Below are 19,538 nucleotides of genomic sequence, written 5' to 3' on the forward strand. Positions count from 1 at the left end.
TTGAACTCAGGGCCTCAGAGCGGTCCCTGAGCTTCTTTGGCTCAAGGCTAGTGCTCTACCATTTGAACCACAGCGCTACTTCCAGCTTTTTCTGCGTATGTAGTACTGAGGAATCAAACCCAGGATTCATGCATGTGAGGTGAGCATTCTACCACTGAGCCACATTCCCAGCCTACTTTTTAAAAACTCTATTGTAGAAATAAGTGCTGGTGGCTCATACCTGTGATCCTAGCAATTCAGTAGACATGTTGAGTGAGGCGGGCATCTCCTGTGCATCAGCAGTGAGTTCCTGGGAACTAGATCTTTGATTTTGTGAACTAGAGCTCCTGGCACTCAACGGAAACAAATTGGATACCTAAATAAGTTAGGAAGAAGCCAAGAACTAGAGGGCTCTTCCTCCGCTCCATATAACTGTGTGACCTGGGCAAGTCTCTGCCCTGGCTTGGGCACAGTTCCTCACTCTGTAAACGTCCTATGCCAACTTTGCGTGCTACCCTCCCGATCCTTTCTCAGGTGCCACCACCGCTTCTTGGCTCCTCACAAGACATGCAACCTGATTGGCCCATGCCTTTCTCCCTGTCCCTCAGTTCCCTCCCAGCTTCAGCCCTGTCTATGATTATTAATTAGCTCAGTCAATATTTTTCTCATAAATTACGCTATTTACCAGGAGACAGTTTCACTCACATCTAAGAGGTCCAAGCAGAGTGAGGACAAACAGGTTGAATCAGCAGCATCAGTTTATGAAGCTCAGAGAGTGTGCTGACTCAGTGTGGCTAAAATCAGGCCACCCCAGGAAGTGGTAGGGACCCCGCCTTGGCAGGTTTGCTCTGCTATAGCGAGCTTCTTAAATATCTTGGGGATATCCTACACTTTTTTTTTTTGCTTGGGGGGAAAAAATGTTTGGAAACACTGGCCTGAATGATTGCTAAGAGGTCTCTCAGCCCTGGTTTTAGATGCTCAGGAAAACGCCAATGTCAACCTCTTAGCTAACTTTTTTCTTTTTTCTTTTTTTTGTCAGTTGTGGGCCTGAACTCTGGGCCTGGGCACTGTCCCTCAGCTCTTCAGCTCAAGGTTAGCCCTCTACCACTTGAGCCACAGCACCACTTCTGGCTTTTTCTGCTTATGTGGTGCTGAAGAATCGAACCCAGGGCCTCATGCATGCAAGGCAAGCACTCTACCACTGAGCCACCTTCCCAGCCCCTTAGCTAACTTTTAATTGTTAGTTTGTTATAGCTTTATTTTTAATTTCAATTTGTTTTGTGTATGCCAATACTGGGGCTTTTGACCTCAGGGTCTTGTGCTCCTACTCAGCTTTTTCTTTTTTTTCTTTTTTCTTTTTCTTTCTTTTTTTTTTTCAGTTTTCATAAAAGTCAATTTCATTATTGGTGGGTGGCGCTTTTAACAGTTACACACATTTAAGTAATGTATAGATGTGTGTACCAGTGCAGCATTGGTAACTAGATAACCAGTTCAACTAGAAACCAGCTAACAAGTAACTGTCTAATATTTAAAATACAACTCTTGTTTAGATCATCCTTTGTTTGGATCACCTTCTCGGGGAAGAAAGAAGCCTGATGGTCACAATGGAAATATAGTACTCCAGCTGAAAGAACCTCTGGAAATGAATATCAGAAGATTGGGTCTTAATATATTTCTGCTCAGCTTTTTCGTTCAAGGCTTGCACCCTATCTTCATTTTTGGCATCTTGCTAGCTGACTGGGGATAAGAGCCTCATGGACCTTTCTGCCAAACAGTAATTTTTAAATCTCAGCCTGAAGATTATGAGCGTGAGCCACCAGGGCCTGGCTTCATTTCCATGTGTTAGCCAACTTCTTAAAGCTGTGTTTGGTTTACAGGAAAAGGAACAGGAAGTATAGAGAACACTCATCTACAATAATGGTTGGGCAGCCACCACCACCATCCACTAGACCTGGATTCCATATTAAACATGAACTCCACATTCCTATTGCTCATTTGTTGTTACTAAGTAATATTCCATATTGCTGCCATCTTGATTGCTTCCATGTTATCAATTATGAATAAAACTTCTCTAAACAATTGTGGGCAGACTTTTGCCTGGACATAAGCTTCCAAGAAGCATGACTAATCTCTGTCTATTTCATGGGTATTCTCGAATATACCATGGTTAGGGCCAGGCCCAGCCCTTCACGTGGTTCCAGTTCATTGCCAAAAGAACCTTGAGACTGACTGCTGTGATTCCCAGCTCACAGAGGAGCAAACTGAGGCTCTAGGAAGTGAAGCCACATGACCATGGTCACATGTCTGCGTTATAAAGCCAGGATGCCAGCCCAGGCTTTCAGCCTTAGAGAAGGTATGTGAACCGGAGTTCAGGACAAGAAGATGCCTACCAGTTTCCTTTTCCTTTCAGGTTTGCTTTGATCCTTTCCTCCTTTGGACCAAAATGAATGAATCAGTTTTCCAATCTGGTTATTCTCGAAGGAGCATCCTTTCCTTCCCAGCTACGTACTGTTTAATTGGGAAAAAAAAACAACCCTCTGCCTCTGAAGCCAGTGACCTACTTTTGGCTAATTGAAGTAAGGTCCCTTAACCCATGGCACTCTCTGGGAGTCCCTTCCTCACTCAGCACATCCTGGTTCTCTCAACAACTCTTGGTTGTGGAAAAGCAAACATTGTCAAGTGGATGGATGGCTTTCTCATACAAGATCCTTCTCTCCTGGTGCCCATAATTGTGCCATCTCTGGGGAGACGGGGAACAGGGTCAGGCCTGTAGAGAGACATAATCTCCTCAGGTTCCCACCATAGCCTGTGGTGGGCATGGGCCATAGCGCTGAAGTTGGGGTGGGAAGGGGCCGTGTCAGCCTGCAACTGGGCCTGGCTTCCAAGCCCAACCACTCTTCCCAAATGGCCTTCCCTGCCTTCCCTACCCCTGGCCATTCCCTCTATCCCCAGGCCCCCCTAAGTACCAATAATGGAAGTGCTTACTAGGCCCAGCAACAATTCACCCTTATCTTTTATTTATAGCTGACAAAGCTCCAAGCAGGAAAAATATAATCACACTTTAAATAATGGAAGTTGTAGGTATTAGAGCTACACGGGCAGTTACCGGAGTTGTGGCGATATCTCCCCACAGACCTCACGGGGCGCATGCCGACTGCATTTTTAATTTTTAAAACATATTTCTTCCCAAATTATTCTGCGTTACCGAGGAGCCACATTTATGGGGGTGATAAATTACTGTAATAAAGTACCTCTTCTTCAAATATATAGGACGAAGCCATGCGGAGCACAGCCCGGCCTAGGCAGCCCCGAGAGAGTGGCGCCAAATCCCACTGCCTCGCTCCTCGCTGTAATTACTTGGCCAATGTGTCCTACATTTTTAATACAGTCCCGGGTTTTCTTTAAGCAAAGAATTGGAACTGGCCGCTAATTTGTATTGGTGGTGGTGGTGGACGTGCAAGGCCATACAGACGAGAGTTCCTGCACTAGCACCTTTAGACGGCAGGCATGTGAAATGCAAACACATGTGTGCCTACGTGTGCCCCTGTGTGGGAGCAAGCACGCACACGTGTAGATGTCCGTTCATGTGTGTGCAAGCCTACACGGGTGTGTTAAGCTGATGGAAGCCCAGATATGTGCATGTGTATGTGTTCACACATCCCTGGACATGCACATATATGCACACGCTTGGGTGCTGGCTGAACACACGCACTGTGTGTGTACACAGTACACACGGCTGCATGGATCTTGCGTGTGAAGGCACACTGGTGTGGGGTGTGTCCGGGTGTGTTTTCCTGTACTGACCTGCCTTCCCCCAGCCCTCTGTGTGTCTGACCCCTTCTGCACTGAACTACCCCTCCTCCCAGCCCCACCCTTCCTTGGACAATAAAGCACCGAGGCAGCCCACAGGCTCAGCCGGCAAATGAGTCTTAATTAGCTCTACAACCTTGGATGGGCTCCTTGGTGCCTCAGTTTCCCCATCTGTACAGGGAGGTTTATTTGAAGACTACTCACCTCCTCAGGTGACTGAGGAGATTGGGGGGTTGGGTGGATGGAAAGCACCTTGAATACAAAAGCTAACTATTGGTCTTCTTTCCTGCCTGCCGGGCATGGTCCAGGCTGCTGGCACCTTCCTCAGGAAGGACCAGACAAGAGATAGCCCAGGCTGAGAAACCATGACCCAGCCCTTAGTCTCCTCCTGCCCCAGCCTGGTTGAGGAGAGAGAGAGGAATGGTGAGAGGCCAGCTGTGCAGTGGCGCCGGGGCCCTGCCTCATCTCCAAGCATATAGGCTCTCATAGGCCACACCGTGCCCGCATTACCTCATCACCTCTGGTTTTGTTTCTGATGGGTTTCCTGCTGGTCCTAGGACTTGAACTCAGAATCGAGTGCCCTTGCTTGGCTCACTGCTGGCCCTCTACCATTTGAGCATACCTCTACTTCCTGGCCTTTTTTGCTGGTTAGTTGGAAATAAGAATCTGAGTATGTGTCTGCCTAGGTAGCTAAGATTATAACGTGAGCCACCAGTGCCTGGCACATGTCAGCTCTGCTTCGTTAGCTCAGCCCAGAGCCCGGCAGTGCGGACACATGAGCAGGTGTGTGCAGTATGGACAAAGGCAGGATATAGACAACAGGAAGCCAGGGGGGCAGACCTTGCCTGGAGGTGGCTTTTGACTTTTAGAGAGGACCAGGATCTTGGATAACAGGGAGGTAGTGAGGCTGGTGTAACAGAGAGGAAGACAGCAAGCCAACAAGGGAAGTGCAGAGCATTACGAGCAGGGTCTGTGGACATCCGGGGTTCCATCCTGACAGGGACCCACCAGTCATCGGTACCATGATGGGCAAGCTGCCCACACTGTCACTGTCCCCATCCCTCAAGACTGGCCTGGGGACGTTTCCATCCTGCTCTTTCTGGGCAGCCTTCTGCAGGAGGTGGCACATGCTTTGATGGCACTGGGGAACTAGGCAGGGAGGAAGGGCAGGGGGCGGGGGTGAGAGGAAGACCATGGGAATCGCATCTGCTCTGTGTGTTGAGTGTCCAGACTCGTGGGCAGACATGGAGTGGACAGACATAAGGATACGTGTTACTGCTGGCACAGCAGATTCACAGGCTCCTGCCCCTTCCCCCCGCCCCACAAAGGTGCCCGTGTTCCCTTGACTTCGTCCATGCTGCTCCCTCTGCCTAACATCCCACCACAACTGGCCTAGAAAACCCTTTGGAATCTACCAGGGCTGCCTCAGATCTCACCATGAGCTCCCCGCCTTCTGATCTAAGGGACATCTTTCCTCCCTTCTTGGGGACTTCTTTGGACCCCAAGGAGGACATTTGCTGGCAGCCCTCTGGTGTTATGAGACACATAGGTGCTGGCAGACACCTCTTTTTGCCCCTTAGCCCCCTAGCCCTGATCTCCTCACTGTTGGATTCCCCAGGCCCAAACACAGACCCTGACATGGAGACGGTGCCTCTACTTCCCCATCTGGAGTCTGAGATGTAACAGTGCTGTTAAGAGGGTCCCAAGAGTTCATGTTTGAATGGCAATGCGCCGAGCCAGCATTGGCCATTATCACTGTCTGTGTGGCTCACAATGACCCCAGAGGCCCGGCAAAGGGAGGGCCAGTGGCTAAGGTCGCCAGCTCTGCTAGAGAGTAGCAGCCAGACTTCATCCGGGTCTTTTTTTTTTTTTTTTTGGTCAGTCGTGGGATTTGAACTCTGGGCTTGGACGCTGTTCCTGCACTGTTCAGCTCAAGGTGAGCACTCTACCACTTGAGCCACAGCACCACTTCTGGTTTTCTGGTGGTTTATTGGAGATAAAAGTCTCACGGACTTTCTTGCCAGGGCTGGCTTTGAACCATGATCCTCAGATCTCAGCCTCCTGAGTAGTTAGGATTACAGGTGTGAGTCACCGGAGTGTCGCTATCACCTGGGTCTTTTTGGCCTCAGTGCCTATGTCTCCCATGTTGGCTGCTGTAGCTCCCTCCATTTCCCCAAATCTCTGTCTGTCTGTCTGTCCCCCAACCCCCTTCTCCTTAATGTTCTCTCCACCTGGGAATAGAAGCTGAGACTGTGCAGGACATAGGGTAAAATATGGGCATTGATTTTTGACAAATTGGGGTTCAAATCCCTGTGGTCTCTTACCCACCATAGTACCCACCTGGGGTCTCTACTCAGTGGGCCCCAGGTCCTGTACCATCTTGAGGACTTTGGGGACACTTTCCAAACTCAGGTTTGCCACAGCTCTGAACAAAGATTTTCAATTTTGTAGACCTTTCCTAAATAAAAATCCACATTCGGGATACATCTGCACTGGTGATTCCTTTCTTAAGAGGAGTAGGTCAGGGACAGAGAAGGTGCTTAGCGTGAGTGAGTTCCTAGGTTCAGTTCCAGCAAAGCTGGGACACCCAAGTAGAAGCTCCAAGCCTCCAAACCAATCTACCCCAGGACTCTTGCTCAGCGTCCTACAGCTAGAACAGGCAAAAGAGCATTCACCCTGCTCCCATGCTCTGTCCAGACACCAGTGCTGCCCAGTGACACATCCTGGACCACAGAGTGGACAGGGGGCCTAGAAAGGCCAGAAGGACTCACTGTGTGAGTGAGGGTCACGTCTGAACTTGAACTCAGGATTCCCAAGACTACTGCTTGGAAGACAGCACCAAGGCCTGGTCTGGAAGCAGAAGGACCTGAGCCTCACCCATAAGGACTTTAGGCTGTGGTTTCCAGAATGTCTCTTGCTTCTTAAGGGCCTGACAGCAGGGGCAGCTGTGGGTGCCCCCTCCCCCATGCTGCTAAAATAAGAAGTAGCTTCCTCAGAAGGCCTCTGTGGTTTCTGCAGGGGAAGGAAATAGAGGCCGGAAACAGGAGGGGGCAGATCAGGGAGAGACCAAAACTGCTGCCAGCATCTCAGAGAGGAAGCGGTGGCACCCCCCCCCCTCAGCAGACACAACACAGCCTGGCCAGGCTGTAGCCCTGAGGCCTGTAAATAGAAAAGCCTGTGAGTTCAGGCTCAGCAAGCTAGCCAGCCACCCGAGGGCACAGAACCTTCAACAGTTCTTGGCCCTGTCCCTTCTATACTCCAAGTATCAGCCTTCCCCAGGCCATTCCCTTTGCCTACAAGACCCTTGCCTGCTTTCCCCTTTAAGACTCCATGTCTTCCCTGACCATTTCTACACACACACACACACACACACACACACACACACACACACACACACACACACACAGATCAGGGACCCATAGATCTTCATCATAAATGTCAGAATTCTCTCCAAGATTTGCCATTTCTTAGTGAGTCTCATCTCCACTATGTCGTACTGCTCTGCCCTGTGTGGTTGAATGATATATGATGCTGTGGTGCTGCCAATAGCTTTGTTTTTGTTTTCGTTTTTTGGTGCTGGTTCTAGGGATTGAACTTGGGGCTTGGGCTCTGTCCCTGAGGGTTTTTTTTTTGTTGTTGATTTGTTTGTTTTGCTCAAGGCTAGTGTTCTACCACTTGAGCCATAGGTCCACTTCTGGCTTTTGGTGGTTATTTAGAGATAAGAGTCTCCTGGATTTTTCTGGTCAGACTGGCTTCAAACCATGATCCTCAGATCTCTGCCTCCTAAGTAGCTGGGATTACAGGCGTGAGCCACCAGTGGCACCAGAGCTCCACTTTGTCAATAGCTTTGCTTTCCCAGAGGTGAGGAAACTAAGACTCAGGACAGGGAGCAACCTGCCTAAGGCCACGTCGTTAGCAAAGGGCTACTTAGGAAGCATGACACTGACTGCAAACTGGGGGGCATTGTGGCCAGGCATTGTCCCCTTTGATGAGGACATGAGCAGTGTCCCCAGAGTTGGGTGACACCACTGTATCAAGTGAGCTTAGGTTTCAGCCTGCCCCAGCCTACACTCCTGGAGTAGCTGAGAACTATAAAGTGCTGCGCTAAGGGATTGGGGAAATCCTCACAAAATGACAACGCATTTCTGAGTAGACAATTCTGGTAACACATGTGAAGCATCTCAGAAGTTATTTCTAAGGCCTCTCTGCTGTCTTGAAGTTTCTTTTCTCCCTCTAAAGAAATATTCCCTCTTGGATCTAATTTTGTGTTCTATTAAAAAACAAACATAAAGAAAAACAAACAAACAAACAAACAACAAAAGCCTCCTTTCCGTTGAGCCACACACGGTGGCACACTCCTGTAATCCCAGCATTTGGGAGATGGAGGCAATAAAATTGAGACTTTGAAGGCAGCCTGGGCTATATAAAATGACCCTGTTTCAAAACAATTTAAAGAGCCAAAATAAGAAAATTTTAAAAAAGAAGAAGAAAGGAAAGTGGGAGGGAAGAAGAGAGGTTCAATTCCAGTTTCAAAACCACTTCCACGTCCTGGGTGCTGGGAGTGATGCGGACCACTGTCCAATGTGGGACAGGCCAGTGCTGCACCCTCCACTGAGCCAGAGGGACGCTAGCTCCCCAGGCCCTCAGCCCAGTCACCCCTAGGACCCTGGGACAAAGTCTCCTTTCATAGCTGCAAGAAAGCTAAGGCCTGCTGCAGAGAATGAAGTGAAAGTGCTGCAGGGGTGAGTCAGGGGATGGGGGGGAGGGGGGGTAGAGTTGGAGCTGCAAGTGTCCTGGGGAGGGGAGGCTGGGCAGGAAGAGACACCAGAGGAACTAGGAAGACCTGAAATCCTCTCCCAGCCCCTTGCCAGACACTGGCTCTTCATTGTGGAGAGGTGAATGGACAATGCTTGGGACCAACCTTCTTTTTTTCTTTCTAGTCGTGGGGCTTGAACTCAGGGCCTGGGCACTGTCCCTGAGCGTTTTCAAGGCTAGCTCTCTACCACTTTAAGCCACAGCTCCTCTTCCAGTTTTCTGTTGGTTAAATGTAGATAAGAGTCTCCTGGACTTTCCTGTCTGGGCTGGCTTTGAACTGTGATCCTCAGATCTCAACCTCCTGAGTAGCTAAGCTTACAGGCATGAGCCACCAGCTCCTAGCCTTGCTCAGTATACCCCTTCCCTGTCCTAGTGTCTCTGAAGAGATGTTAAAGGGTTAGAAATGAGATGGGCTCGTAGGAGGGAATTGATGGGGCCAGATTGAAGGGTGGGGGTCACCAAAGCTAAGGGCCTGCTGTAAGGGTAGGGCACTGAAGCAATGGCCAATGACAGACAAAGCAGGCAGTAACTATAGCCAACGGCAGGTAAGGTCAGCAGTAACAATGGCCAATGGTAGCAAGGTTGGCAATGGTCAATGGCAGGTGGGCCTCTGGTCACTTATGTGCTTAGACCTGTGCAACTCTGTCCATCAGTAGTTGCTGAATCCTAGATAGCTCCTCCTCCTCCTCCTCCTCCTCCTCCTCCTCCTCTTTCTCCTCTTCTTCCTCTTCTTCTTCCTCCTTTTCCTCTCTCCATGCTTTCCACTTCCTCCCTGTAAAGTGGGAGCCTGGTACTGAGCCTATAGGATTGCTAAGTGGTTTGAACATGGTTTGTTCCCATCCAAACCCATCTTTAGGCTTCATTCCCCCATGTAACAATATTAAAGCAGTGTGGGGCCTTTAAGAGACATTGGAGTGCTCAGGGATGAATGTTTTTCTCTGCAGACTGTGTTAGTATGTTACTGTAAAGCATGTGTGGCTTCCTGTCTCACCTTGTGACCTGTATCTTGCCAACTTGCTCCCATGTGGTCTTCTCATGTGATTATGGTGTGACATAACACGAGGCCCTCACTAGATGGGTATCTGCCCAGTCTTGGACTTTCAGCCTCCAAAATACTCTTTTTTATTAGTCAGTCATGGGGCTTGAACTCAGGGCTTAGGCACTATCCCTGAGCTTTTCTGCTCAAGGCTAGCGCTCTACCACTTTGATCCACAGTACCCCTTCTGGTTTTCTGGTAGTTAATTGGAGATAGGAGTCTCATGGACTTTCCTGCCTAGACTGGCTTTGAACTGCAATCCGCAGGTCTCAGCCTTCTGAGTAACTAGGATTATAGATGTAAGCCACTGGTGCCTGGCCAAAATACTTTTTTCTTCACACATAACCCAGCCTTAGGTATTGTGCTTCAGCAAAATAAAATGGACTAAGTTATACTTAAGGATTAAATATATCACCACATGCAAAGCACATAGAAAAATGTCTGGTCCCAGAAGACCCACAACAAATCATATTATTTTCCTGAGGCTTATCAGGAAAACTGAAATGTGGCTTCAAAGAGAAAATTTAATACAGGGGCTTGTTATGCCTATGTTAGAAGAGCTGAGAAACAAGGACACTATAGCTAGCCAGAGATGAGACTGCTCAGTCAAATTCTACTTCCTAGTAGTGTTTTTTAAATTCTGGTTTTGGAGCTTGAACTCTGGGCCTAGGCTCTCTCCCTGCTTTGTACTCAAAGCTAGCACTCTACCACTTGAGCCACAGTTCCACCTCCACCTCCTCCTCCTCCTCCTCCTCCTCCTCCTCTTCTTTCTTCTCCTTCTCCTTCTTCTTCTCCTTCTTCTTCTTTTTCTTCTTCTTCTCTTCTTCTTCTTCTCCTTCTTCTCTCTTCTTCTTCTTCTTCTTCTTCTTCTTCTTCTTCTTCTTCTTCTTCTTCTTCTTCTTCTTCTTCTTCTTCTTCTTCTTCTTCTTCTTCTTCTTCTTCTTCTCCTTCTTCTTCTCCTTCTTCTTCTCCTTCTTCTTCTCCTTCTTCTTCTCCTTCTTCTTCTCCTTCTTCTTCTCTTCTCCTTCTTCTCCTTCTTCTCCTTCTTCTCCTTCTTCTCCTTCTTCTCCTTCTTCTTCTTCGTTTAGTGGAGGTAAGAGTCTTCATGGACTTTCCACCTGGGCCGCCTTCAAACCATGATCCTCAGGTCTCAGCCTTCTAAGAGCTAGGATTATAGGTGTGAGTGAGCCTACATGCAAGATGAGATTTAAAATGGCACAACATATTGTTTTTAAGGGATTAAATAAGATTGTGTGGAATGTTTTAGGGGATGCTGGCTCACAGGGAGCACTCAACAGTACTTCTAGTCAACACTCACACAGCCCTCAGCTCTCACTGCTTGATTTTACCAAGCAGTTACTACAGCCATCCATTTCACCGATGAGGAAAGTAAGGCACGGAGAGATCAAGTCTCATGAGCAGTCCTGACCCTTCGCATCCTTACTGGGGATAGCTGCCTCCCCAGCTGGCCTCTTTCCGGGCCTGCAGCCTGATGGATAATGGTGACAGATCGCTCATGTGTCACCTTTTCCCAGACCTCAGGAGCCGAGGCTCACACCAGCCTGGGTTTGAGTCTTTGATTTGTCATTTTCCAGCTATGGAACTTTGTAAAGTCCTACTCAGGGAGCATGCATCAATGGAAGAGGTGAACTTAGTTTCTTAGGCTTTTATCAAAAAGTAATCATACCCAAAACTTCACAGTCCTCGTGGAGTGGAGTGTATCAAGACAATGTGTAGGCCAATGCCTATTTGCTGGCCTCTAAGAGGCCTTGGCTCCTAAAAAAAATGACTTTTCCCAGGATCCTTTGCAATCTGGCTCAATGAGTAGTAGTAGCACAAGATTGAGGGGGTAGAAGAAGCCAAAATCTTTTCCCTCCCCCTCCCCATCTTCTTCCCCTCCCTTTCCTCCTCCCCTTCCCTCACTCTGTAGTGAGGGACTTGGGTGTTATTTTCTCAGCACTAGCTGCTCTCTTCTGTGTCTTGGCTTGTACGGATCTATCCATTCATGGTTGGTTGCTGCAGTTGGAGGGGTAGCAAGTTCTGCCCTTGCAGAATTGCCTCAACCCTGCTGTTTGGTTTCCCACCTTCTCCCTCTTCCATGTAACCATTTCCCTCGATCAAATTCCTCTGTTTGAAACACCTAGAGTGATTTATTTGTCTCATGGGCCCTGACTCTTACAGTGAGCATCTTGTGTCTTGCTTCTACCCTAGGATGTCCTCTGTTTTTCTCTGGCTCCAAAGTCTTTATCCAGGACAGAGGCAGGGATTGAACTCAAGCTACCACAAAAGGCAAGAGGATCCAAGATCTCACCCAATCTACTCTTGCCTCCTGTGCTACTGATATAGCAGTTGAGGTTAGTGTGAACACTGGCTAGAAGCAGGAGCGCTGATGGGCCGAGAAGGAGCGGTGGAGGTGGCGCTTGTCAGGAGCTGCACCACAGCCCCAGGACATGCAGCTCTCACCCACATGTGTACTACACGCACAGCACACACTGAGAGGCCATGCGTGTTTACAGACCACCTCATAGACACCATGGACTCACACAGAGATAAACATACACACAGGCGTGTACCACACTCACCCCACCATTGCGCCCATGTGCAGAGCGTTTACATCATGGTTATCAGTACTCACCACAGCCATGCTGTACCCACAACCGTGCCATAGCTAGGAGCGTGGCCTCCCTCTGTGCTTCCCACATAACTCTCATGTGTCTGTCCCATATATCATCAGCCACAAAGCACTCTGTGTGTCTGAGACAGGATTTGGATGTGTGGCCCAGGCTGGCCTTGAACTTGTGAAGCTTCTGTCTCAGCCTCCCATCCATGATCCCCAGCAGGCATGAGCTCTGACTTCTTTTGTTTTTGTTTTTTTCTTTCTTTTCTTTTCTCTGGTATTGGGGATCGAACCCAGGACATTATACTTGTTAGGTGAGCACTTTGCCATTGAGCATTATATCCCAGACCTCTGACCCACTCTTGGTGAGACCCTCGTCAAGGTACTTGGAGCCTGGCCTAGATTCCAAGGGAGGTGGGGGAAGGGCTGAGCAAAGCTCAAAGTCCGGGGGGCCAAAGTCCTGTTTGTAAGCTCCTGGAGGAAGTTGCACAACCTGTGCCTGCCCAGGGCCAGCCCGGTGACTCCTCTGTTTATTGTCACCGGTTTCCCCTTGGCTGCCAGCCCAGCCTAGCCAGTGACTGACCCGTTGGTTTCTCTGGGAGAGGGAGAGGAAGGCAGGTGCCCCACCCACTGCCTGGTGGCCACAGGACCCAGCTACGTGTCCCTCCGCCTGAGGTGCAGACACAGGGTGGAGAGCCCAGCCTCTACCCAGGACAGGCAGAGAGCATGCCCAGTTCACCCAGCCAGCTGCAGGCCCAGTGGGACTCCACTTTCCCTCTAAAGCCTTTGTTTAAAGGCCTCACATAGAGGCCCATGGATTTGAATGTTGCCAAGCAGAGTCGCTATGGGTGTCATTGGCTTTATGAAATCTACTCTGACTTCAAACATTTTTTTAATGAATAAAATGTCCAGCCATGTGCAGGAGGTGAGTTGGGAAGGCTTTGGAGAGCCATGGGAGGTCAGGACTGGACTGGGCTGGCTCTTTCCCAGTCCCCTCCAGTGGCAGCAGCAAGGAGGTGGAATAGAGTCAACCTGAGCATCCTTGAAAATCCCACGTGATGCTAAAGCTGTAAAAACCATTTATGTCTGCCTGCCTTTCCCTCGCCCTTCCCTCTGCTCGCTCTTCTCTTCCTTCCTTCCTTCCTTGCTTCCTTCCCTCCCTCCTTCTTTCCTTCCTTCCTTCCTTCTTCCCTCTCTTCCTTCCTTCTTCCCTCTCTCCCTTCCTTCCTTCCTTCCTTCCTTTCTTCTTCTTCCCTCCCTCCCTCCCTCCCTCCCTCCCTTCCTTCCCTCTTTCCCTCCCTCTCTCCTTCCCTTCCTCCCATCCTTCCTGCCTTTCTTTCTCAGCTTATCCACTGAGGTCACTAGATGGTCTGAGGAAGCAGTAATGTTGGCAAGTTTAGGGTTAAGGTAGTGTGTTGTTGGAATGGCCACACACAGAGAATGGCACAAATGAATAACCCATTGTGGAAAAAAGGGGCCAAGGTTCTCTCTGATGAGGAAGGAAGGGGCAGATGTGCAGTAGAAGAAACTGAGGAAAGACCCTTCTGGTGTTGGACTAAACTTGGGACTTTTCACGGGGAGGAGCGGTTTAAGTGTGAGCATGTGCATGTGCACACTCGGGTCCTCTAACAACGTAGCAGTGAGGGTCACACGCCTTTGCTAAAGGGAATGAGGTCTTCGGGCTGGCTGATCGCGGGCTGGGGCAGGGGGAGGGGCACAAATGGAGTCTGTATCACCTTGTTATGCAGGAAGTGAACTGCCTAAGGATGGGGGTGCATCACGGGTCATTCCAGCTGCCCTTGGTGGGTGACTCTGGTGGGCAAGTTCATCACCCCCCTTTTAGTGATGAGAAAAATAAGGATCTGCCATGTCCAAAGCTTTTTTTGTCAGAAAGGAGGCAGACTGGATTTGGCAGCAAGTTGACAAGGTTCAGGGTCACCTTCTCGCTCCCACCTGCTGGCACCGCACCTAATTACAGCCCCTCAGATGGGAGCCGATGTGTCATCGGACCAGGGGATTTTGGAAGCTCCCACCAAGGGTCATTATGTCTAATTACACGACTTCCAGCTTCTGCGTGGGCTGGCGGAGCCAGAGCGTCTCCAAGCGCAGGTGGCTGGACACTTGTGCAGCCAGGAAGTGGGGGCAGAGGCTGTCCAAGTGTCCACTTCAGGAAAGCCGGGTGCTGGGCCCCTCACAGAGACTGCTGGGGAGGCATAGGTGGAGCCATATTGTCTGCTCAGATCGCTCTTACCTGGGTAGAGAATGGAGTGGCAGGGGAAAGAATGGAAGGATGCACGTCCTTGAGGCTCCAATTGTCCTCATCTATTCCCTGGATGGATAGCCAGGCAGGCAGGCAGACACAGACATGCACATACATGCCTACACACACACACACACACACACACACACACACACACACACACACACACACACACTGTTCTGGATCAGGTACCTGAAAGAGCTCCTTAAACTTCCAAGCTCCATTGTATATTCACTTTGGGAAAAGGGTGAGGGAGGAGGAAAGAAAAGAGAAAGGACACACATTACCTACATCAAAAAACAGAACATCCCCACAGATCCTATGAACAGGAAAATAATGATGATGATAATGATGATGATGATGATGATGATGATTATAATGATGATGATGATGATGAGGAGGAGGAGAAGGAGGAGGCGGCACTGGTGAATCTGTAATCCTAGATACATGAGAGCCTAAGATGGAAAGAATGAAGTTCAAGCAGAAAAGTTCACACTGATCAGTAGCTGGGTATAATGGTGACTATCTATAACTCAAGCTATGTGGAAGGCTAAAATTTGGGAGAACAAAGTTTCAGCCCAACCTGGGCAAAATAATTCATAAAACTCCATCTAAGCAGAAGGAACTGTGTGTGGTTGCTAGTACACCCCTGTCATCCCATCTGTGGTGAGAAATCTAAAAAAAAAAAAAAAAAAAAAATAGGTGGATCACAGTCCAAGTATGGTCTTCAGGTAAGAAACAAGAATGACTTAATTGGTGAATTTTCCCAGTTAAAGTCATTTTAAAAATAATATTAACTATAATGGCTCACACCTTAATCCTAGCTATTTGGGAAACAGATATTGGAAGGGTAGTAATTCGAGGCTAGGTTTTTTAAAGAAGTTCTGTAGAGAGAGAGATGCCATCTCAAAAATAAGCCAGCTGTGATATGCATCTGTGAGCTCAGCTGTGCAGGAAGCTGGAGGCTTTAATGGGTGGATCTCAGTCTGAGACCAGCCCCAAATGAAAAAGCCACGTAAGCCGACCAACCAGCTAACAAACAGAAAAGCACAAGACCTTATCTGAAAAATAGCTACTGTAAAGCAAAAAAGTCTGGGGCTGGAGCTAAAGGGGTGACGAGGGTTACCTAGCAAGCCTAATGCTCTGAGTTCAAACCGCCAGTACTGCCCCCAAAATAATTACTAAACTCTTCCATAACATGTAGGAGGAAGACACAACTCTCAGCTAAAAACTACCATGAAACTAAAGCATGAGGAAAATATCAAAAGAAAGCTGCAGACCTCTATCCCTCACGGGTTCGATCCCCAGTACCAAACAAAAATAAAAAATACATTAAAAAAACCAAATTCCTGGCAGATCAAGTCTAGTAGTATGTCATACAAACCAACTACAACGCAAAATTGAACATTTTAGATATGGAGAAGATTGGGGTGATGAAAGTCAGACACTCGGGACACAGAGTATGAGGAAGATCCCCGGGATGTGAAAAAGCAGTTTGGTTCCTGACAGTAAGTGCTTCTTGGTATATTCATTATTTGCATATTTGCACATGACATAAAAATTTCCCAATTAATCCACTGCAAAGTATGTAATCCAGTGTGTGTGTGTGTGTGTGTGTGTGTGTGTGTGTGTGTGTCCGTGTGTGTGTGTCCTTGGGTTTAAACTCAGGGCCTGGTTGCTATTCCCAAGCTTTTGCGCTCAAGGCTAGCATTCTACCACTTGAGCCACAGTTCCACTTCTGGCTTTTTGGCAGTTAATTGCAAATAAGAATCTCATGGACTTTCCTGCCCAGGCTGGCTTCCCACCACAATCCCCAGATCTCAGCCTCCTAAGTAGCTAGGGTTATAGGCATGAGCCACAGGTGCCTGGCTTAGTGGTTCTTAATATATTCTCAATTTTGTAGAACCATCACTAACAATCTAGTTCCAGAGCATTCTAGGAAAGCCTGGGCCCATTAGCCGGCAGTCACTCCCTTCTCCTCTTCCCCCACAGCTTCTGGGAACCACAGCCTACTTTTTGTTTCTCTAGCTTTGACTTTTCTAGCTATTTTACATACACGGAATCAATCAGTATGTGGTCTTCTGGGACTGATTTCTCTCAGCACAATGTATTCAAGGCTCACTCATGCAACAGAATGAGTCATCGAGTCATTTCTTTCTGTGACTGAATACTATTCTACTGTGTAGACCCACCACCCTTTTTGAATCCATTTGTTGGTGGGTATGGTGAATAGTGCTGCTCTGGACATTCATGTATGAGTTTTTGTTGTTCTTTGGTTGTTCTTTTGGGTAGGTACCCTGGAGCGAAATTGCTGGGTGGATGGTGATTTGCTGCTTATTGAATTGGAGAGCTCTCTCCTTCCATTTTGTACCTTGGACTTCTAGCCTTGCCTCTTCCTAGCCTTGCCCAACCCATTTATCACATCGTCCGTTTATAACTCTTGGCCCCACGTCTTTTCAAGGAGAAAAGCTGACATGACAGTGATTCTCGGTCATACGGGCATTCATCTGTTGGACAGCTGTGTAGCTGGAGCCCAGGGCAATGCTGGCTTCAGGGACTGGACAACTCCCCAGAGGCCAGCATAAGATGCTATTGTCAGGGGTAGGATGTACACACTGGGAGCGCAGGGACAGACACAGGGGGCTCCCTCTGAGCTGGGGAGGGTTCCAAATCCTACCTTGAGATCAGAGAAAGCACAGAGGCCATTCTTTGTCTTTGGCTCTTCTTTGCCACTTCCACCCTCACCCCCATGGGCCTTGGTTTTTCAGATTGGAACCTTAGGCTAACAAATTTTTATGGCAGGCACAGGTGGGATGATGGATGTGTGCAGGATCGAAGCTTCCACTCTAAATGTCTGCTCAAATAATGGGACACAACAGGACTCCAGGTTGGTTGTACTACAGGTGGCTCTATGGAGGAACTTGGATGGAGTTTGACATTCTAGAAAGGGAGACCACTGACTGTACATCTGAGCAGTTGACTCTTTAAAAGACTTCTGTATTCAATAAATGCTTTTTATAGATTGGGTTTCACTCTGGTAACTTCTACAAGGTATGATGAGCATGAGGCTCAGGGGGAGAGAGGCAAGAATGTATCTAGGGTTTGCAGGGCACAGGGACTTTTTCTGTGGCAATAATCTCATCTCCTGGCAGCCCAGGGCCTCCCACATGGGGCTTGGAGGGAGAAGAATCTGATCCCAAGAATAGAAGGAGGAGGAAGAAGGGGGACTTTCCCCACCCCTGAGCCTGAAGGTCAAATATTCTTTTTTTTTTTTTTTCTTGGGGGTCCGGTCGTGGGGCCTGAACTCTGGGCCTGGGCGCTGTACCTCAGCTCTTCAGCTCAAGGCTAGCGCTCTACCACTTGAGCCACAGTGCCACTTCCGGCTTTTTTTCTTTTTTGCTTATGTGGTGCTAAGGAATCGAACCCAGGGCCTCTGGCATGCAAGGCAAGCACTCTACCACTGAGCCACCTTCCCAGCCCTGAAGGTCAAATATTCTGAAGCAAGAAGTTGAGGGGATACTTAATTTTTCTTGTTGGTTGTAGGGCTTGAACTCAGGGCCTGGGTGCTGTCCCTGAGCCTCTTTGTGCTCAAGGCTAGCGCTCGACCACTGGAGCCACAGTGCCACTTCTGATTTTGTTGTTGTTGTTGGTTATGGTGCTTGAACTCTGGGCTTGGGCACTGTTCCTCCACTCTTCAGCTCAAAGATAACAATCTACCACTTGAGCCACAGCACCACTTCCAGTTTTCTAGTGGTTTATTGGAGATAAGAGTCTCATGACTTTCCTGCCTGGGCTGGCTTTGAACCATGATCCTCAGTAGCTAGGATTATAGGCGTGAGCCACCAGCGCCCAGCTTCCACTTCTGATTTTTGAGTGCTTAACTGGAGGTAAGAGTCTCACAGGGACCTTCTGCCCAGACTGGCTTCGAACTGCAATCCTCAAATCTCACCCTCCTGAGTAGCTAGGATTATAGGTGTGAGCCATTGGCAGTACTTGAATTTGAACTCAGGGCTTGGCATATGCTAGGCAAGCCAAGCTCTGCTTCTTGAGCCATGCTTCCTACTTTTTGCTCTGGTTATTTTTAAGATGGAGTCTTGCTTTTTACCCAGGCTGCCCTGGACCTCCATTCTCCTCTTCATGATTCCTACTATAGCTGGATGACAAGTATGAACTATTTCACTAAATTTGTTGTTGTTGTTATTCTATTGAGATGAGGTCTCTTGAACTTTTGCCCTGATAAGCCTTAAACTACCATCTCCTGATCTTTGCCTCCTAAGTAGCCAGAATTATAGGCATGGGACACCTCCCTCTATTAAGGTTAGACATCTTGTCTGGGGTATTTGTAGATTACCAAGACTGTTGGAACAAGGAGAAGGGACTTTCTCCAGGGGGGACAGGAATGACCTAGACAGATTCAGTCCCTTTTTGTGGAAGGAACATCTGCCATGTGCCAGACAATCAGCACTTAATTTCTCATTTACCTACCAATCCCTTCACTTGTGGACAAAGGGCAAAAAGGTTAAGTGAGCCAGGCAGGCATCGGTGGCTTGTGCTTGTAATCCTAGCTATCCAGGAAGCTGAGATCCATGGTCCAAAGCCAGCTCTGGCAGAAAAGTCTGTGAGACTCTATCTCCAATGAACCACCAAAAACCAGAAATGGAGCTGTGGTTCAAGTAGTAGAGGGCTAGCCTTGAGCAGAAAAAGCTCAGTGAGAACATAAGGCCCCGAGTTCAAGCCCAAGTACTAACACACACACACACACACACACACACACACACACACACACACACACACACACACACACTAAAGTGCCCTGTCTTGGTGATAGGGCAAGTTAAGCTTCAGCCAGGTTTGACCTCTGCTGTCATGGCTCAGGCCGGGAGCTTGTTCTACCAGTCTTCCCCCTGAAGTCTTCCTGACAGCGATCCGGGGTGAGGCAGGTGGGTGGCATCTGGCCCACAGAGGTAGTTCTCAGTGGTCTGCACCAACGTGGCCCTGGGAGGGACATGTATTTCTTCTCT

At 48.5% G+C, this 19,538-nt stretch overlaps 1 long non-coding RNA gene across 1 annotated transcript; it reads right to left on the reverse strand.

The window, feature by feature from the left end:
- Nucleotides 1-1,509: 1,509 nt before the first annotated feature.
- On the reverse strand, nucleotides 1,510-11,338 carry LOC122107047. The gene is made up of 3 exons (XR_006147289.1): nucleotides 11,328-11,338; nucleotides 5,086-5,088; nucleotides 1,510-1,597 (listed from the first exon to the last, which is right to left on the reverse strand). It is a non-coding gene; the product is annotated as an uncharacterized LOC122107047 (long non-coding RNA).
- Between the last annotated feature and the right edge of the window lie 8,200 nt (nucleotides 11,339-19,538).

The sequence above is a fragment of the Dipodomys spectabilis genome, unplaced genomic scaffold (genome assembly GCF_019054845.1).
Source record: "Dipodomys spectabilis isolate Male_0828 unplaced genomic scaffold, ASM1905484v1 ptg000046l, whole genome shotgun sequence".
Classification (NCBI taxonomy): Eukaryota; Metazoa; Chordata; class Mammalia; order Rodentia; family Heteromyidae; genus Dipodomys; species Dipodomys spectabilis.